Raw genomic sequence first — 22509 nt, forward strand, 5'->3', positions numbered from 1 at the left:
AGACATTTGATTTTTACATAAGGGAGGGCAGGAGATACATTATGTATTGCTCCTCCATTATTACTCTTCCCCCAAGTAGCATTAAACGCAGCAGTTGAATGTGGGGGTGAGTCATGCTCCACATATACTTGTAGATGGGTTAAAAGTGAATAAAGGATGTGCTTTTCACTTTAGATATCTAAGTGACATCGAAGCTTTGTGAACTTTTCTCGTTGTTCCTTTGTTGTCACTCAGAGCTCACTCAAAGCCCCATAGAGAAAAACATCCTGTTATTCACTGTTATCCACTTATAATGTTATATGCACTGACCCAAAGAAGCAAGTGGTGTAAAATTCACCATTATGTACATCATTTTGATAGAATGCCACATTGTATACCGCAAGGGTAAACAGAGACCTGGACATTACCTGGAGATTCCCCAATTCAATGTTAAGCAATTTACACACATTGGATGGATTCAAGGCTGAGGTGGCTTTGTTGAGATTCAAACCCTTGACAAGGAGATGCCAGCTGTAAGCATTAAGAGACGGGCTATGTCCCCTTCCTCACCACCTGGCCCAAAAGGAATGCAGGAATGAACACAGAAGGTCCCTTCCTGCATCGGAATCGACGTTGGTCTGGCTTTGTGTCCACTTCGGGGATGAGGATGAAGTTGGCGCTGACCGGGGCACAGTTGTCATCGGGATGGACGTAGGGGAAGGTCAAGTGAGATATACCGGCATCGATTCGGACCCATGCCTGGATCCATGGGGACCCTCCAGAGCAGTTCCCGGAGCAGCCGAAGTCCCAGAGCCCTGACCGACTCCGTGTTGCCAAAGGTGCGCTGGCGGAGCCGAGATGCTCATTTATGAGGTACAAGACCTAATAGGACTTCTAAATTTGGGGCAAGAGATGCTCCGGCTCCCGGAAAGGGAGGGAGTCGCCGAGCCATCTCAGTAGCAGGCTCCGGAGACAGAGCCTTTTTAGCGAGGATGCTCCGGAATCCCCGTGCGTCGGCTCACTGAAAGGGAGAATTCGAAGAACACCTGTGCTTCTTCAAATTGTTCTTTTGTTTCCTTGACTCACCGAAAGATCTCCCATTCTACTTCGAGTGTGAGGAGTGTGAGCTCGCGACAGTCCTCGAGACCGAGGGCTGGGCCTCCAGCACCTTTCGGGACCACTTCTGTAAAGCCTTCAGGTTCATGGCCTGGCACTCGGAGCACGACTTCGAGTCATGGCTGCGCTCCAGACACAAAAGGCACATGAGGTGCGGATTCGTCACAGACATCATCCGGTGGCAGGAACCGCAGGGCTTGAAGCCAGCCCTTCGATGGGACATCCTCGACTCACCAGGAGTCTACGACTCGAAAAAGACGTTGACAAAAAGTGACTGGGGTTAGCTCTCTCCAGATCTGTGCTAGGCTGGCGTGGAAAAAGAAAGAACTGACATCAGCCGCATGGGCGTAGTCTATGTAGGTCCAGTGGAGCCGACCGATGCAACCTAATGACGCGCAGGGGTACTGCTGAAGAAAAAATCTCCAGATCCAGACTGATGCCTGAGGGAAAATCTAATGTAAGGAATCTACAACTAACAGACTATCAGATAATAATGGCACAGGGATTTAAAGAAGCTTTAAAAGATACACAGCAGAACAACAGCATGGGCCAATCAAGTGAAAATCAGTAAAACAGGTAAGGTATTTATGTCAAGAGGAACGTGTCAACAGAACAGACATCGCTGTCCTAATCTACCGTACTATTCGAGGATCATAGTTCCTGCCTGAAAGCTAAATCTTCAGTTATGATAGTTATACCCTTTTTGAAACTGGTAAAAAACGCAATTGCCTCAAACAGTAGAAACAAGAGGGGGTGGGAGAAGATTCAAACAGAAGATGCTGATCCTGAATAGGCATAGATTAATAGTCTGCACTTTGATGAAGCAGGTAGGTGACTGGATGTTCAGAGCAGTCATCAATGAAGAGAGAGTCAAATCAAAGTGTGGCAGAAAAAACAGGCACCAACTGAAGAAGCTAACAGAAGAAATGCAAGCTGAAATAAAGTCTCAGTTGGTGGGTTACTTGTAAGTAACAGAACGTGAGTTTGGAAACCACCAGTGATAACTAGGGGTTCTCTACAGGGAAAAGGACAACCAAGTACAAATGAGGCAGATATGGCGGGCGGAGGGGAAGAATGAGCACAACACAGGGCTGTAGCTTCCACTGGTGCAGCAGTTAACGGGGAATAGAGACAACACTGAACCCTGATTTTTGCTGTTTTTCACATTTCAAACAGTGACTAGGGGGTAATTTCCTATCTTGTATTATGGCTCATGATACACCAGCTATACCAGTGGTACAACAAGAAAGAAACCGTGAACCTAACCTCCAGGTCAACCGTTACTCCAAGGGCAAAGAAAGTAAGAGAGACATTGGAAGGCTACAGAAAAATAATGGTGTCAGTAAGAGAATCAGACATCAAAGAGACAGTTGATGTAGATCGGGGATAGGTCAAGCTTTAAACAACAGGTGGTAATTCGCTGAGAAAAAGCAGAGAGGGGTAGAGTACAGCCAATATGGAAAGGCTTTAAAGTAGAAAATAAATAAAGATTTGTGTTCAATAGTTACATGGATGGTGGTGGATGGATGGATGGAACCATGAGCTGAGATGAGAGTATGAGATTAAATGGATGGAATTTAAAAATGGAAGGGGAAGCAAGGCAGAGGGAGTCCTGCGGAACAGGCTCTGAATAGGTGGTGGATTTGTGAAGCAAGGCTGAAAAAATAACATGGCTGGTGGTGAACGAAGTGGCCATTGAAAGGTATTTGAGGATTGAGCTGTTAACGCAAATAGTGAGACAGTGAGAATGTTTGTTTCAAAGCTATCTAATGAGGCACCATTCAGCTATTGTATTGTAATTGCATTTATATAGCGCTTACTACCCCTGACGAGGCGTCAAAGCGCTTTTTCGGCTAGTAGCACGCTATTCCGTGACCCATAGAGGATTAGTGTTGCAGGGGTGTGGAATTTATTGAAATATGTACTTGTCCATGGGACAAGTACCTTCATAAATCTACTTGTCCTGTAACAAAATCCACTTGTCCCTTTGGTGCCATGTAGTGCACCGTCAAATAATGGCTGCAATCTTTGTATAAGAGCTCTGATAATAGCCTCTCTGGTTATGTCAGGCTAATACTATAGAAGGATTTGAATTTGAGGTTTTCACCAGCTCTTCTCTAATCTTTTCCCATACAGAGAAAGGTCGGAAATTTACCCCTGACAACGGCAGAAGTAAAGTTTCTTCCAGGGCTGGGAAAAATGTGGTTGGAGAAAAAGTGAGCTTGTAAACACTCAACAGATTTCCGCTGGGGCATATTCATATTTGCTCATGCTAAGATGCAATTCACAAATATTTTCTAGGACTACGGTTTTCTGGCCTACTTAAGGAAATTCATGTGAATTCATGAAAAACGTAAATCTCCTTTAATACAAGGACATATATCATGGGTGCACTTTCGTGACTTTAACATTTGAGCCCCTAATGAAATTTGAGTTAACCAAGACCTTTTGTTTTGATTGAAATGCTATCTCTTCCTATCTGTGAGCTGGCTTCATTGTGTGTGACAGCATTCTGCTCTTTTACAAAGTAGTTTTGTTCAGTGCCGGGAATTTCTATGGCAATGTGGCCTTTATGAGACCAAATACTAGCTGTCTAGTAAGAACTCGCTGGCAAACAGCACCATGCCTACCTGATAATCCCAAGGTAGAGAAAGGAGCATAATGTAGGCCAAGTGAGTAATCAGAACATTTAAATACCCCCCACGTTGATTCAAAGATCTTATGACACCAAGCAAGCGCAAAAAAGTAATTTGAATCCTCTCCACAATAGCTCTCTTGCCTCTTCCATCTAAGTATCTATCCATTCATCCTTTCACCCACTGATATCTAGCATTTCACCTTTACATTGGCACCCATTCATTCTTTAATCCATTACCTTTCACTAATCTGTTCATCAATCTGTTCATCTGTCTCTCGATCCACTCATTCATCTCCAAACCTACCCATTCATCTCCAAACCTATCCATTTCAACCATCCATCCATCCTTTCGCTCATCCATACACCCTCCCTTTCACTCCATCTTTATACCCTTCCATTCACTTCATATATCCACCCTCCCTTTCACTCATCCTTCCACCCACCCTTCGACCCATCCATCAATCCATCCATTTATCCTTTACATTCATCCATCCTTTCGCTCTCTAATCCTTACACCCTGTAACCCATCCACTCATTCACCCTTTCCTTCATTATAACATCCTTTGTCCATCCACCATCCCGGTCACTCATTCATCCATTCATCCATCCATCTAGCCAGCCACACTTCTACTCACTCATCCTTTCACCCACACATCCATTCATCCTTTCAAATTAATTACAAGTCTTTGTCTGCCGAGCTGCAGACAGAAGAGGCCCATCAAGAGTTCCACCACCTCTACTGTAGCTGCTAAAGCCTATCCTGCCATCTCCAAACCTATCGATCCAACTGATCCATCCCGCCTTCCTTTCACTCATCCATCCTTTTGCTCATCCATCCATCCTTTCACCCCACACATCCTCCTTTTCACTCCTATTCATCCATCCTTTCACTCATCCCTCCATCCATCCATCCTCCTTTTCACTCATCTATCCACCTACCCTTTCACTTCATTCATTTATGCTTTCGCTCATCCATCTTCCGTTTCGTTCATATATCCATCCACCCTTTCACTAATCCCTCCATCCACCTTTACACTCAACTCTCCACCCACCAAGCCATCCGTCAACCCTACCACCCAGCCACCCACCCATCCATCCATCCCTCACCCAGTCAGCTATCTATTCATCTACTCTCTCACCCATTAATCCACCCTTTCAGTAAGTCGTCCATCCTTTCACTCATCAATCCACTTTCAACCTATCCATTCAGTCACGCATCCCTTCATTCACCCTTGCTCTTTTCCTCCCATTCTCACACATCCATTCTTACATCAATCCACTCATTCATCCATCTTTCCATTCACCCTTTCACTCCACTCATTCATCCATCTATCCATCCAGCCTTTCAATCATTCATCCATGCATCCATCGATTCACCCTTTCACTCATTAATGTATGCATCTATCATCTACCCTTTCATGTATTCATCCATGCACCTATCCATCCACTCATTCATCCATGCACCTATCCATCCACCCTCTCACTCACTCATCCATTTATGGATTTAAAAATCCACCCTTACGCTCCACTCATCCATCCATCCAGCCTTTCACTCATTCATCCATGCATCTATCCATTCACCCATTCACTCATTAATGTATGCATCTATCATCCACTCTTGCACGTATTCATCCATGCATCTGTATATCCACCCTTTCACTCATTCATCCATGCATCTATCCATTCACCCATTCACTCATTAATGTATACATCTATCATCCACTTTTGCACGTATTCATCCATGCATTTATACATCCACCCTTTGAGGTTCCGTGACGGTTCCGTGACGACTTGAACCCGTGTTTTCAAGTTTGTCGGAAATACATAAAATTAGTATCAGCGAACCGCAAATGATCCATTTAGTATATCCTAGTGTTTTCGCTACGCTACGAGCAAGAGCACTCCTTCCACTGACACATTTCTGATATACACACGGCATCCATCTTAGATCGTGGCCGCCATTTTTGTGGTTCCTTGCCCTCACATATGCAATAGCCTCTGATCATTTCATTCACTTCACTTTGATTAAAGACACGTAGCCTTAGCCGGAGATTCACCTCTTACATGACACGTGCACCTTAAACCAGATCACGCTGAAGCTGCATGACTCGACAAAGGCTGCCTCCTCTGCCCGAGGCCAGCCCACCTGAACTGGTTTTCCTGTCCATTGTACCTGATCATGATTAGGCGGCCGAAGCCGGTAGCCTTGCCCATTTACAACCCACAAACATCTCTTATCCCGTTTTCTATCTTCTGCACCTGGCTCTGCTCCTTTTCCTTCTGGGCCTTTATTAGGGGGAGGTAACGAACTTTACGATGAGGCGGTCCGGGTCTTGAATGCAATATTGACAAGGGATTGTGATGGACTGGTGGGAACCCCTCTTCGTGATGTTTGGTATCAGATATTATCGACAGTTCCTGTGTAACGCCAAATATTTATTGTTTAGAGACACAAAAGGTTTGGGAATGTACCGACATGTGAAATATTTGCCTAGAGCACAATTTTTGGTATATAAGGAGCAACCCTCAATGTACAAATCGAACAGTCTCCTAGATTCTGCCCGTGTGTAGATTCTGTGACTTCTGTGTCCCTGCAGTAATAAACCTTTGGTCTTTGACGCCACCATCGAGAAGCCCGTGTTTCTGTTCATTTGTGCACCAAGGCAGGTGGGACTCCGGGGTCTTTGGGTGTTGTACCCTGACACCTCTGGACGGAACCAAAAAGTCCAGAACTCCAATTGGCGCCCAACGTGGGGCGACGTCATTCGGTACCGGTCCAAAAGCCTGAAGAGTTCGAGAAGCTTCGTGTGAAGATTCCTGAGGGAGGCGCCCCACTTCATCGATCCCGGCATATCGCAAAAGTGGCCCTGAAGTTCTCTTCCACGAGGGTTCCCGTTCAGGACGGCTGCAGTGGGCCGTTGCCTTGACCGTCGCCCTGTCTTGGACCCGAAGTGGTGCAGTCCTTAGTACAGCGAAACGTGACGGGTTTCTCCTTGGTGACGTCTTCAGTGACTCAGTTAAGTATTTAGTGATAGCTAGCTGGTTACTTTTGTGAGGATTGTTAAAAATCCTTGATCGGTTCTTGGTTTGGTTTGGTTTCGTAAGATTATCACTAGTTGTTCTGGTTACGATAATCTATTTGGTTCAGTTTTGGGTATCGATACATCAGTTCGTTTTTGGTAGGCCTAAGTTCTTGGTTCAAGTGCACAATTTGTTCCGTGTTTGTTTGTTTTGTGTTCCGGACTGAGAATGGTAAGTCGGAAAATGTTGTCTTGTTTTAGTTGCAACAGTGACTCACAATTAGAGGATTCCTGTCTGGTTCCTCCGATTGGGACTCCCCTATATGACCTATATTGTAAGTATGGTGTGGGTCCTATAACTTATAATGAGATATGGGTCCGTTATTGTAAGAAGGATGGTGTCCTTAGCTGGCCACTGCATGGTAGTTTTGAACAAGAGATTCTCGACAATTTAGAAGCGAAATTGTTTAGGAAGAAAGCCCGGCCGGCAATGTTTGACTCTTTTCGTTATTGGCGGAAAGAATCCAAACAGAGAGAAATGAAAAGGTTGAAAAAAGAGCAAAAAGAACTAGAAGAGTTAACTCTAGAGCAAGCGACTAAGCAGTTGCAGGCTGACGAGTGTGAGAAAGCCATAGATGTAGCCATTAGAGAGCGTAACTTAGCGATTGACAAGTGCTATCCTGCCTTGCCATCGAAAATGGCTAAGATACTGGAGGATTCCGAAAACGATCCTCTGCTATCTTATCTGTTACGGTCGCCTCCACCGTACGCACAAGGTGCTGCGGCTCCACTTATACCGGATGTTCAATTGCCGGTTGCTGGACAACCTGGTGTTCTTGTTCCTCAGAATCAAGTTCCTATACCTCCTGTGGTGAATGTAAATGTTCCTACAGCTCCTCCTCTTCCCGCACTGCCCGCTCCTATACCTACCACTGTACCTATTGGTCCTCAAACTATTTTCCTCGATACTCCTACTGTTTCGTCATCTATTCCTACCTCTACTGCGTTCTCTATGTCTGCGAGTGTACTAACTCCACTTTCTGTTCGTCGAAGAATTACTGATTCTGTTACTAATATGCTGTCGCCTATATATAAAACCTTGATTAAGACTCCTACTCCTGACTCTGTTCAGAGACGGAGTCAGCTTCCAAGTACTGAGGAACGGGGAGTTTTAGACTCCACAGCTCTCAGATGGATTACAAAAGTTAGAAGATATAGTACGAAAGATGTGTTAGAGACATTTATGCAATGGGGAGAGCCAACGCAGCGATACGTCTTCGACGAGATGTGCTCGTTGTTGCGTGAGGAAATAGAAGAAGACGATGTCGAATCAGATTTGGAAGATTTAATTAAAATTCAAAAAGAGTTTGCTGCTGGAATGATAGTGGGCGATAATATAAAGGAAGCGATGGAACTCATTTTGAGTTTTAGGATTGATCCATCTCTTCGTTCCCCGAGAGATTTAGAGAAAGGTAGAATGAAGCCAAGTCGCCAATATCCTATGAGGGAAGTTCCTCCAATTTGGCGCGAGGCAGTACAACGTGATGATAATGCGGGTATTGCAGCTGCTCCAGCACAGTTCCAAAGAGTATGGATACATATTCCGTGGAAGCGAGCAGAAGTGTTAGCAGTGAAACAGGCCTTGCCAGATCCACGTAAGAATCCAGCCGGATATTACAAGGAATTGACACAGACAGTTGAGGCTTGTATAATGAACTTAGCCGACATTGATATGTTGTTTGGTAATGTAGTTCCACAACCAGTGTGGGCTAAAATTCGTAGAGAGGATCATCAGGCTGCTTTAGGTGGTGATTGGGCAGCTATCACTGCAGCAGATGCTCAACAAACAGGTGGTGCGAAACCCGAACCCCTAATTGCTAATCTTCCTGGCAGAATAATAGATTTAATGAAGACTCTGATGCCAGCATTGCGTGTTAATTGGGATAAATTATCCGCATGCAAGCAGAAGAAAGACGAAAGTGTCTCCGACTTCTTCACGAGGTTCGAAGAGACTTTTGTAGACCATAGTGGTCAGGATATGAGCACTGAAGGAGGACAGAGATTGTTTGTCGATAAATTTGTGCATAATTTGTTACCCGAATTATGCAATAAATTGAAAGACTCAGAAAGTGCGTGGGCTGTATCTACGACAGCGCAAATACTTGCGACTGCACAGTACTATGAAAATAGGGATAAAGAGGAAAAGGAGAAATCAGAGAAGAAAACGAAAGATTTAAAGACTAAAGTTCTTTTACAGCAGGCGTATCCGCCTCGCACGAATCAGACTAATATGCAACAGAATTCGTATCAAAAGACAGATTATAATTCGACCAGGCCTCAATACCAGTGGAATCAGTGTGCGTACTGTAAGAAAGAGGGTCACTATAAAAATGATTGTCAGATTTTAGCGCAAAATAATGCGGCAGCAGCTCAGAGAGGTCGTGGTGGTTTTGCACAGAATTCTAGAGGTCGGGGACGAGGTGCTATGCCTCCACAAACGAATGATCGTCCTTCTAATCACTTTGATCAACAAAATGTACAGTCAGCTCAACAGAATAGATCTCAGCAATATCTTGTTGAGGATTATTGTGAAGTTGAAGAGGGATTTCAACAAAATGGGTACTAGGACAGCCATGGACAGAGAGAGGGAGTAGTATCAGTTCCAGTGGATCAGAGTGGGCCTTATGTCGCAGTAGCAACATCAGGTGTAGTCGAACCGTTTCTGTTGGATACTGGTGCCGCAAAAAGTTCTATCATGCATGCGAAACTCCCTGGCGCACCTTTGTCTGGCTCAACAAATGTTTCCGTAGGTTTTTCAGGCGCCCCTGTGTACAACCCGATATCTGGTCCTTTGTCTATTTCTGTTGGACCGTGTCAATTGAAAGCACCCTTAATTTTGACGACAGGTTGTAATGAAAATCTGCTTGGTTTAGATTTGTTAAAACGACTATATGCGACATTGTACTGTTCTCCGGAAGGAGTACAGCTTACTTTGGGTAAAAGACTCACCTCTCCGATGTACTTGTCAATGGACAAACTCCCGCCGGAGCTACGTTCACTCCCTGATTCTCTTTGGGCGACTGGTCCCAATGATGTAGGTCTACTAGAGATTCCACCGTATGTAGTAACTTTGAAAGCCTCAACTGTCTAGTTGACCCCAGAAAGAATAAAAGCAATTACGCAGATGAGTGTTCCACGCACACAGAGGGAAGTACGTGCCTTTCTAGGTATTACCTCTTACTGTAGGCAATGGATCCCAAATTTTTCACTTTTAGCAAAGCCATTGGTAGCTTTGACTGGGAAAAATGTTCCGAGTCCGGTGCCATGGTCTGATGAATGTCAAAAGAGTTTTGCTGAATTACGAAAAGCTTTGTGTTCAGCTCCTGTATTGGGCACACCTGATTACAGTAAGCCATTCACGCTCTACGTTCACGAAAGAGAAGGTTGCGCGTTGAGTGTCTTGACACAGAAGTTTGGTGATAAACAACGCCCTTGTGCGTATTTCTCATCAACATTAGATCCGGTAGCTAGAGCATTGCCTAGTTGTTTGAGGGCTACAGCGGCAGCTGCAGCTTCCATTCGACAATCTGCTGGTTTGGTGATGAACAATATGCTAGTGGTCATGGTTCCTCATGCAGTGGACACACTCATGAACCGAACGAAGACACAACACCTTACTAGTGCGAGATTATCTGGTTACGAGCTGACGTTATTAGCGAGTCATATTCAGATCAAAAGATGCAATGTATTGAACCCAGCAACATTGTTGCCGACTGATCAAGAGTCGAGTGATTCTGAGCCACATGACTGTTATTTCAAAACGGAGGAAGAGACAAAAGGTCGTATCGACTTGAGAGATACTCCTCTATCCGACCCAGATGGTACGCTGTATGTGGACGGGTCATGTTTTAAATTGGAGAATGGTGATGTGACTGCTGCCTACGCGGTAACGACTTTGAAGACGATTGTGGAGACTGCAAGAGTGAGTCAGAATTCTGCCCAAGCTGCAGAGTTAATAGCTCTTACGAGAGCGTGTGTTTTAGCTGAGGGAAAGAGAGTGAATGTGTTTACAGATAGTCAGTACGCATTTGGCGTGGCCCATAGTTTTGGCCGGTTGTGGAGAGAAAGGGGTTTCATTACGTCCCATGGGACTAAGATTCAACATGGTCAGCTAGTTAACGACTTGTTAGAATCTCTAACCTTACCGACTGAAGTTGCGATTGTGAAGTGCAGTGCTCATAAAGCAATCACGGATGATGTTGGTCGGGGAAATGCCTTTGCTGATGAAACCGCTAAACAGACAGCTAGAGACATGATGAGTAGAATGTATGTTGCTACGTCTGCAAGATGGATTGCTGAGTCTGGAATGTGTGAGGACACAATGGAAAGTGTGAAAGAGATTCAGAAAGAAGCGACTGAGGAAGAGAAACGCGTATGGAGAGAAAGTACGGGCAAATTGGACTCGAATGGATGTTGGATCGATTTGACAGAACAGCAGCGTTGGATGTTGCCTGATGCGTATGTGCTTGCAGTAGTGACGATGGCGCATGGAGTGGCGCACATAAGTTCTAAAGGGATATGTAAGATGTTAGCTCCGGTTTGGAAGAATGAGGGAATCAGTAAGTGTGCAGAGAGAGTGGTGAAAAATTGTATGGTGTGCTTGATGCATAATCCTGGCAAGGGAACTCCAACTCCAGCTGGTCATTTTGCTCCTCCTTCCTGTCCCTTTGAAGTAATACAGTTAGACTTCATTCACATGGAACGCTGCAACAATTTAAAATACGTCCTGGTGGTAGTTTGTGCTTTTTCCAGGTGGATAGAAGCATACCCACTAAAGGACAACACTGCTTTATCAACTGCCAAAATTCTTCTCAAAGAATTTTTCCCTAGGTATGGAATGCCACGGATTGTATGGTCAGATAACGGAAGTGAGTTTATAGGGAAAGTTATGCAGAGTGTGTGTGCTGGTCTAGGATTGAAACAAAAATTTCATAGTGCGAACCATCCCCAGTCTGCTGGTTTAGTCGAGGGTTACAATGGCACCCTCAAGCTTAAAATAGCCAAAATTCAAGCATCCACAGGTTTGGCTTGGCCAGACGCACTTCCTTTGGCCTTGTTATCAACGAGAGCAACAGTGCATTCTAGAATAGGGCTTTCTCCATATGAGATTGTATTTGGCCGCCCGGCAAATGTCTGGGGTGTGCCAAGGCCTAAACAATTCTGCTCCATTGAATATCCTATGTTGATAGACTATCTTTATGACTTGACTGCTAAATTAAGTCTTATTCATCAACAGGTTTTTGATGCTTTGCCAAAGCCTCCGGAGAGTCCAGGGCATCAACTGAAACCGGGTGACTTCATAGTGGTCCGGAACTTCGCGAGGACAAAGAATCTTCAGCCTCGCTACATCGGCCCCTTCCAAATCCTGCTGGCAACGAGGACAGCTGTACGTGTTGCTGGCCGGAAGAACTGGATCCACGCTTCTCACATAAAGCGTGTTCCACTGCCGCTGCCCTACGACGACTGGGTGAAGAAGGGAATTGGTGCCTCCGAATCTGAAATAACTCCAAAATTTGTCCCTTTCAGCGATGCCGATTTGATTTCTGACACTTTGAAACGTGACTCTCCTCTTGAAAAGACTACTTTGAACATTGAACATTTGTCTCCAGCATCAGAAGAAACTTTGCCATCTGCGAACGTAAACTCTGCAACAGCTGCTAGTGATACACTATTTTCCGATCAAACAGTACCAGCAAGGAAAAGATACAACCTTAGAAGCCATAAAACGAACTAATAAAGCAGGCAACTGCATATTGTGATTTTGATATTTATATACATTGGACTTTTTTGCTTTTCAGCCAGGAAGTTTGCTATTGTTTATTGTTTTTAATAAATTGCCTTGCCGTCTGGGTAGCCGTAGGGTCGTGGCTGTGTGCCTAGTTTGAATTTGCAGGGGTCTGACACAAGGTCGATCTTTCTGTTAGTACTGGGAACTCCCAGGGCTGACAGAGGCATTTTCATCTACGTACACATCATCAGTGGTCGCGAGCGGATTGTAGAAGATGGAACTTCCTGCGCTGCAACGAGAAAATGTGATTTACGTTCGCAGAAACAGACTAAATAGAATTCTTCATAGCAAATGTTTCTTGATGCAATGTGCCATTACATTTTTGATTGTTTTAGCAACACTGGTGGGTGGAATTGTCTTTAGCATAAATTTGATTTTTGTGCCAGTATCTACAGTACCTCCCCTTGATCCTGCTATTTCTACTGTTTCTTCTATACACTCTTTTCACTCGTTTCCGGAACATGAGCAAGCTCGACGCTCAGAATTCATTAATAATACTTTTGTACAGCTCTTGCACCAACACCAACTGGTAGTTAACACGACAGACTGTTGGGTGTGTGGCTTGATACCCCACACTATGGATAAAGGTATTCCCTATCTGGTTTTGCCTTTCAGCTACAATGGATCATTTCAGGCCCTTCAAACCATCTTTGCTTATGCTCTTGAGACCTATCCTCCACGCCCACCACGCTCCACTAAATATAACTCTGCCAACAAAGCTTTAGTCCAGGGAATTATTGACATGATCAAAGACGTCAATAATACTCCATCTTACCCTAGAGACGAATTGCGAGTATATTTAAGTTGGAATACTTCAGAGTATCGCCTTAGTTTAGGAGAAAGCAAGCGTAAAAGCTCAACTCCAATCTGGGTCGTACCTCACCGAGGTCAGGTCTGTTTGCAAGGTAATGGGAGAAATCCGAGAGCTCAGCTAGGGAGGAGTGAGTGCGTAGAGACTTATGTGTTTCCGGCTAACTCTTCCCCTGCCTTCCTTACTGCCAGGGGTACCTACTTCATCTGTCGAGACAGAGCTTATACATGGTTGCCTGCTGACTTTTCAGGTTCATGTTATATTGCTCGATTGTTGCCTCCGACATACACTGCTTCACCGGATTACCACAGAATAAGAGTAGCTAGAGGTGTTTTCAGTAAGGAAGATACCGCTGGTCAGGAAGCTGGAGACTTCTTCAAAGGCTTCCTTCCGTTCTGGGGGCCTATGGCCAATAGTAGAAACATACGTCAGCTAACACGGGTAGTTGAATCTACTATTACCGAAACTGCTGGTGCCCTTAGCAATCTGACAGCTGAGCTTCAGGCGGATAGGCTCATGACATTGCAGAACCGTATGGTTCTAGATGTTATACTTGCAGATCGAGGTGGGGTATGCAGAATGATCCAATCGAGCTGCTGTGTCTTTATTCCTAATAATGCTCCAACAGTTTACGAGGCGATCTCTAAGTTGCACAAGATTTCGGACTCCATACATGTAGATGAGGGAAACTGGTCCTTTATGGAGTGGGTTTGGACTCTGATCTCAGCGTGGGGATGGAAGGTTCTAATGGTCATTGGTGTCATCTTAATATTACTATTCTCATGTTGTCTGATTATCCAGTGTGGTCCTGCTCTGTGTAGTCTTTGTGCTACAACCTGTTTTAGGAAACCACCTGCATTTGGAGAAAAGACACGAGAAAGGATGATGATACAACAACATGTCACTGACCTGATGAGCATAGAACTAGATTCAGACATAGATTGAGTAATTGCCTATGTAAGGGCAAAAGGAGGGTCTGAGGTTCCGTGACGGTTCCGTGACGACTTGAACCCGTGTTTTCAAGTTTGTCGGAAATACATAAAATTAGTATCAGCGAACCGCAAATGATCCATTTAGTATATCCTAGTGTTTTCGCTACGCTACGAGCAAGAGCACTCCTTCCACTGACACATTTCTGATATACACACGGCATCCATCTTAGATCGTGGCCGCCATTTTTGTGGTTCCTTGCCCTCACATATGCAATAGCCTCTGATCATTTCATTCACTTCACTTTGATTAAAGACACGTAGCCTTAGCCGGAGATTCACCTCTTACATGACACGTGCACCTTAAACCAGATCACGCTGAAGCTGCATGACTCGACAAAGGCTGCCTCCTCTGCCCGAGGCCAGCCCACCTGAACTGGTTTTCCTGTCCATTGTACCTGATCATGATTAGGCGGCCGAAGCCGGTAGCCTTGCCCATTTACAACCCACAAACATCTCTTATCCCGTTTTCTATCTTCTGCACCTGGCTCTGCTCCTTTTCCTTCTGGGCCTTTATTAGGGGGAGGTAACGAACTTTACGATGAGGCGGTCCGGGTCTTGAATGCAATATTGACAAGGGATTGTGATGGACTGGTGGGAACCCCTCTTCGTGATGTTTGGTATCAGATATTATCGACAGTTCCTGTGTAACGCCAAATATTTATTGTTTAGAGACACAAAAGGTTTGGGAATGTACCGACATGTGAAATATTTGCCTAGAGCACAATTTTTGGTATATAAGGAGCAACCCTCAATGTACAAATCGAACAGTCTCCTAGATTCTGCCCGTGTGTAGATTCTGTGACTTCTGTGTCCCTGCAGTAATAAACCTTTGGTCTTTGACGCCACCATCGAGAAGCCCGTGTTTCTGTTCATTTGTGCACCAAGGCAGGTGGGACTCCGGGGTCTTTGGGTGTTGTACCCTGACACCTCTGGACGGAACCAAAAAGTCCAGAACTCCACCTTTCAGTTATTCATACATGCATCTATCCATTCACCCTTTCACTCATTAATTTATGCATCTATCATCCACTCTTGCACGTATTCATCCATGCATCTGTATATCCACCCTTTCACTCATTCATATATGCATCTATTCATCCACCCTTTCGTTCACTCACCCACCCACCCTTTCAAGTCCATTATGGGCCTTTGTCTGCGGACCAGCAGACTGAAGAGGCCCATCAAAAAGTTCACAGCTGCTGTAGTTTCTACAGCAGTGTGTTCACAATGCCCCTGGTGCAGGCACAAAGTGACATGAGAGGCCTAGTGCAAGGACAGAATTGGGGGTGGCCTTAGGCCTGCATGAAAGCCCATGGGGAAACTAATGAGCTTTAATGTAAGCCCTCGATGTGTAAGATATGAGAGGCCAAGGGGAGCGGGTCAGAGATGTCAGAGAGGGCGGCTAAGGGGGGTGGGGTGGGGTGAGCAGGTTCAGGCACCGGTGTAACATAAGGTGTACAGGAAAGGCAAATTGCAAAGGAGGGGGTGCATGAGAAGGGAAAGCAAAGTGAGTTAAAGATGAGGCCCAGGAGTGGAGCAGAGAACACAAGGCAGGGGTCATACAGTTCAAGTCAGAGCAAGGGGCCAAGAGGCAGATATGGCAGCCTCTTACATGGGGCCTGGAAGCTACAGGAGCACGAGCTATTTCCAACTTCGAGCTCTGCTTTAATATTTTGTTGTTCTGTTCTGGGGAAATTAAAGTGCAGGCCCCAGCTTTTGCATTCACCCTTTCACTGCCAATAAACTGCTCAGAGCATCTTATTAACTGGCTGTGACCTACAGGGTTGAACAGCTGTGTATCGGATTACCATAAAACTGTCTACTTGTCCTTTGGACAAAATACAAATTAAAACCTCTTGCCCTCCTAAGAAATCTAGATGTCTCGGGCGTCGGGAGATAGGAATTCCCCACCCCTGCTATTATAGTGAAACATGCAAGTACATTTTAAGTGGTGGATAGGTTAGTCAGTTAATCACACAGTATACTGACTCTACCTCACCCCAAACAAGTTGGCCTTCAATAAATGCCAGTGAAAAGCCTGGTCACATAAACGCTTTTGAACCCTTTTGCTTGTTGCCAATAGTCCCCTGCAGGTAGCACTGGTATGGCTCTTTCAGAAACTAGAGCCTTTGGGGGACAAGAGTGATTGGGGTACGGCGTGCAAAGTATCTCTGCATCGGAGGGACAAAAAAATGCTTCTTGGGAGGGTTCCCCAGGGATTGTTCACCTTTAAATGTTAAGTGAAGCTCTGAAGCCAGTAGCTACTTTTTATAGAAAGACTATCTTTATTTTCGGAAGAAACATTCTTTACTATAATAAATCCTCGATCTCAGGCACAATACCCTAAGGAACATTTTAAAAGTAATCAGAATTAAAATCTGTAGATACTGCAAGCATTTATGATGCTAAAACGTAGGCACTTTTCAAAAGCAATAACGTTCTAACAAAGTTCCATCAAATCAATCCACTACAGTAACATAAAAGCAAATTAAAGGCATTCCGATGCACATCAAATAACTATAAATCTAAAATCAAAAGTTAACTAAGCCCAAGAAAATGCCACATTTTAAAAAACTCATTACAAATTTACACTTCAGCGATATCCAAAGGAAGTAGCGATCTCATGGGTCAGTTGTAATACTCCCTAAAACCAATGGAGCATTAAAAAAATACTGAGTCCCATTGCAGAAGATAACATTGTAAAGCATAAAACATGACAGCTAAGCCATAAAAACAAGTAATCAAAGGCCATAAAAAGCTTGGAAAGAAAATGGATAAAACCAAAGGAAAACGGCAGGCATCGATTGGGGTGTAGTGTGATGACTGACAAAAATATGAGTGGTTACAAAAAAGAAACAGCTGCATAAGTGTACATGTGAAAGCAACAGCTTAGGAGGGCTGGAGCCAATACTGCATGGAAGACCCCAAGATGTCAAAGACGAAAGTCTAACAGGACCATATTGCCGCCATTCACTTACACACAAATGGTGAGGTTCTACCTTCAAGATCCAAGGGCCTATGCTGAGCAATTGGTGCCCCTGTAGAGCTGTACGCTAAGGTGGGGCCTTTAACCAGTCATGAACATAGATACCCAGGGATTAATGGGCCACACAATATTAAGTATGGAGAGGTGTAACAGGCTATCATCCACAGCTAACGCGCAATGCACTGCGTTGCAGTGTCTGGTGATGCAGATGAAGGCTCAGACAAGTCATTCTTACTGATGCAGCGCCAAAGAAGGAATCCTAGGAGAGCGCACCTTTTTGAAGCGCGCAACTGATAGGACAGCGTGAAGTATACTCAGATGCTCTGCACAGCATCACACATTCATCCTCTGTTAAAAACATGTGCCTTCTTTTTCCGGCGTGTCACAGATAGTAATTCAAACAACTGCATAGAATAACACTTTCGAAGAGGTAGAATGCAAATGCATTTCCAACTTTCCTTATTAGAGGGTTCTGGACTAGCAGGTTTGCCTTTTCCCCTTGGGTTCTTTTCACCATTATGGCTCGAATGCTTTTAGATGAAGTATATTATAAAGCCACAAAATGTTTGGAGTAGACATTATACCATGCCAAGCTGCAATTAACTGCTCGCTCTGATAACCGCGGACTTTCTGTGCTGAGAAACCATTACCGGCTTCTAAATACAGGTGACTAAACAGAGCAGCCGTCAAAGAACCCACCTCGCAGCAGTCACCATCCAGTTCTGAGCTGGGTACCCTGAAATCTATTTGACTGCATTCGATTACAGCACACTTGAGATGCCCCAGCTATTGGGAAGAGGGCAAGACAGAATAGCATGTCTCTCGAATTTGTACAGCACAAAATCGTAGACCTAAGTCTTGCCTGGGCTTGAAAAGCTCTGCTTTATGCAGTGTGAATGGGCATGATCTTTAATGAAGTGTAGTGAATGTCCTAGGTGTCTGATGGATGGCACCGGAGAGATGTAGTAAAGCATTTTTAGTGCTGGTATCCGTATCACTTCACTAAAGATATTAGTCACTCATACTAGTGCCCGAAGGGTGCACTCTACGAGGCGGGCTGTAGGTAGAGCTGCATTTACCCAGCAAGTCGCTATGAGGGAGCGCTGTGCTGACAAGAGGAGAGCTACGTTCTCTGTCTCACAACTAGGGCCATCTCTCTTGTTTACTTGGGCTTCAAACATTATCATCAACTCTGCTAGGCATCGCAGCTGGCCATGGGACGATCTCCAATTCAATCAAGCTGAGCTGCCCTGCCCGATTTAGCAAGTGAAAGTGTGTACCACGTGGTCTCTTCAGTCAGTAGAGAGCGTGGTGATAATTACCAAAACCTAAGCCTCCTTGACGTGGATTCGGGGGCAGCAACCTGCCTGTTGTTGGCCAGCAAGGTGCATGCCCCACTATGACCATGCAGTGTCTGAATAGCTCCTCTAGTGTGCTGATGATGCCTCTATGAATAACACAGACCACACACATGAACCTGCAATAACTTGTGGTCCCTCGACTGGCCACACTCTCAGTGGTAGCCGCAACAAACAAAAAGTGGTGTGGAGGGGGGTGAGCGCGGGAGGGGAGCGAGTGGTGGGAGGGGAGTTTAATAATGATAAAAAAATAATAAAAAAAAACTTAACTGAAGCTACCGACTGCCTCCCCCCTCAGTGTTGTTCTTCATGGTCCCAGCAGACACTGGGACAGCATCACAGCAATCCCGGCACTGCTTTCATTCTATGAGAGCAACGCGGTCATTGGCCATAGCTGGATGGTTTGAAATTCCACTCAAGACAGGGAGTCTGTGCTGTTTCTCCAACCCGGCTGTTCCATACTGCTGGTTTGGAGAAACCGAAGTGTGCATGTGTGTGTAGCATGCCAAACACACATGCACACTTAGAAGTGCACCAACCAGTCCTTCCCATGGCCCTGGTCCCGCTCCTCCCTATGTACGCTGGCTCAGCCCGCAGGTAAAAAATAAAAGGATGATAGTATATATTTTTATTTTTTACCTGCTGGCTCTGAGCCAGTGGGGCGACGCTCCTCTGCCATTGTGGAGGAGCCGCGCCTGCGACACCCGTTTCCCGGGTTACTTTATAACCAAGCTGACGCAAAGCATCAGAGCAAAAGATTGACAGCATGCCATCAGAGGAGTACCTAAACCCCCCCTCCCTCGGCCCTCTCATGTGGTGTTACTTACATGGTGCAATACTACAGCTCCCCGCCAAAGCAGACACTGAGGTGGCAGCTTTGACCCCACCCCCCGTCCCCCACCTCTCGGCAACCCATCCGTGGGGCAAACACATTTAAATATTGCCCGCTCTCCAGTATCTGCGTGTTTGAGGAGGGGGGTGGTAACGCAGAGATTTGTGCCCCAGGCAAACTCTCTCGGCGCGGACCAGCTAACAATGTGGGTAGTGATGGACTCGGCTCTGAAGGATTGGACGCTCGATGGAATATCTTGCAGCTCTGCACATCACCCGGGGGAGCCTCTCCGCTCTGCCTGGGCTGCCTACTACAAGCGTGATGCCCATACAGTGAGCACCAGCCGTGATGCCAAAGTTAAAGGGCAGTGTAATGTATGCCAGAACACTCTGCAGCACTGAGCCCCAGGAGCGAGAACCTCTAGCTCAGCCTACCTACTACCACGCCAGCACCAGGCAGCAGCATTGAGGTAATTTATCAGAGAGAACAGCACTAAAACCCTGACTCCAGTACAGTAAGCATTTTAATGTCCCAGCAACTACAAAGGGTATTTTCCCCTTATCTGTACATTCTTTAAACAGTGCATGTAAGAAGAAAACAGTATAAAATATGTACTCACGGTGCCATAATGGCCCCTGACTGATAAAGTAAACAAAGGCAGAAAGGGACAATTTCATATAAAGTTCCATTAAAGAATCAAGTTCAGACCTTTGCAAACAGTTAGAACATGAGAAGGTGGCTGGTATTTTTTTCTGCCAAAGGAGGAAATCCTAGGCATCCTAAGCAACATTATTGAGGCCGCAGTTAGAGGATAGCAGTTGCGTGTAATGCACGCCAGCACTCTCTGCAGCACCGAGTCCCTGAGAGATGACAGTACAATCATCTTAGCAAGGGGCAGAAGGTTAGTAAACTTCTCTTTCAGGTATGTTGTAGCAGTTTCAATATCTTTTCTGAGCTTTTCATTGTTCGAAAGTGTGCAATTTCAGATATTTATTTCTGTCAATGCAATTCATTGCAAAAAAGTGTCACTCTAAGTGTTACACATGTTGCCACTGAATGTCACTCATACCTACACTGGAAACATGAAAATGTCCCACCTCTCTTTCAGAGAACTGCAGTCATTAAGTCTGTATCCAGTTAGTGCCCTTCCATTTTTCATGCTTTGCAGCAGTTTAAAGATCTTCTTAGAGTTTCTCGTTGCTCAAATGGATGTAATTGCTAATGTTTATGTTTCCCTCTTCTTCATTGCTTAATTTTGCTTGCGAGAAATTGGCACTCCTAGCCATTGAAATGTCACTCATAATTACACTAAAATTATGAAAATGTCACACATAGCATTCGGAAACCTTGGCAGCTATGCTCCCCTGCCTTGTATCACAAAACGGAATAGAAAACTTCCCTGAGCTAAACGAATTTACAAGCATACTGTTTAAATTAGAAGACACAGATCTGGGAATCACTTTGTTCAGTCAAAGAGGCTTTCAAATGTTCTCAAAGTGAGAGAAATGGCGATCACCAGACCACACAAACTAACGGATGTCTCTTGAATTGGAAGCACGGCCCAAGGCAAAAAGTTGGGGCACTGGCAATTAAAAAATAGTAGCTTGCACTAATGCCTTTTGGGGCATCTCAAATGAACTGTGGGCTCATAAAGTGAAAGTTTTTTTGCGACATTAGCAAAACAAACAGATGGCCCCTTTTTAAATGTTCTTATTAATTAGTGGTGAAAGTTGAATGCTTTTGCCACTATGCTTCATGTTGGCACTCCTCAGGACCAGCTACGTAGGAATATTTACATTAAAGTAAACTTAATATTAAATCAGAACTCCTGGGCTTAGGGGGAACACACCTGTTTATCAGTGCAATAGTGGATGTAATGAAGAGGCAGGACAAGAGTTCCTTGCGGACTGGCTACTTTGCACTGGGCAAATGCTACCCACTCAGTTCAAGAATCACAACACAAGGATTGGAAATTGCATTACAAAAAGGAATACATATGTCGATGTATAAACATAATGGGTCTCAACCCCTCTTTTCAACTAATGTTGAACCACATGGTTTAATTTATGTTTTATTTTATTGGAGGCTTTTGCAAAACACCGCAAAGTACCTGGCAAAGGTGGAGCTCTGGATCAGATACTTAGAAGGAACACAACAGATCAAGTCCTGGATACAAGCAGACATTTTTTGGAATAATATTTGCAAACAAAGTTTTCGACCATGTATGTACGCAGATAGGAAGGTAGTAAAGCCACCGTGAAGATTCAAAAGGGACAGGAGTATGCGGGATGAAAAGGCGTCGAAAACATCCACTTGGCGCAAAGCACTAGTGGTGACCCCTGTGAAAGAGGCACCATCGGATTCAATAACCTTGCAGATCGACGTTCACAGCAACATGTTCACTGTTTTTGTTCTCCAAAAAGCCTCCTTTGACTTTCTAAGTATCTGAATAGCAGCTGCCTTCCTCAAGGCTCCTGAAAACACGACTCCCCTATACACAGTGTTCAATGCTCATTCCTCAGTGACCATTTTGAAATTCCATTTCACACATCTGTATCACTGCTCGCTAGCATCCCCACAATTTCTCACCTCAACCTCAATCCTTCTTCCATTTAAACACTCATCCACATGTTTAGTCTGTCGCTTTTCTACCTCTTTAGCAATTCTCCCAATTCATCACCTACAATATATAAAAATGAAATGAACTTCACACCTGAGAGGAGCTGACAGATTGCCTCCTTTGGAAGATCCATATAAAAAGTGACAGTTTTATTTGGAAGATCAGTTTCCGATGAAACACATTAGGCCCGGCTGTGGATGAGCTGATCCATCAGGCGGAGAATATCTTATTCTTTCCACTATCTCCCCCGCCCACTACCGAGCACCTTTGATAGGAGCAGAGACTTTCACTTAACACTGCTTTCAACAA

At 44.8% G+C, this 22509-nt stretch overlaps 1 protein-coding gene across 3 annotated transcripts in view; it reads right to left on the reverse strand.

The window, feature by feature from the left end:
• FBXW7 (F-box and WD repeat domain containing 7) overlaps window positions 1–22509 on the reverse strand; it is a 786853-nt gene that overhangs the window by 34538 nt on the left and 729806 nt on the right. The gene's annotated exons all lie outside the window — the stretch shown is intronic.

The sequence above is a fragment of the Lissotriton vulgaris genome, chromosome 3_1, assembly GCF_964263255.1.
Source record: "Lissotriton vulgaris chromosome 3_1, aLisVul1.2, whole genome shotgun sequence".
Classification (NCBI taxonomy): Eukaryota; Metazoa; Chordata; class Amphibia; order Caudata; family Salamandridae; genus Lissotriton; species Lissotriton vulgaris.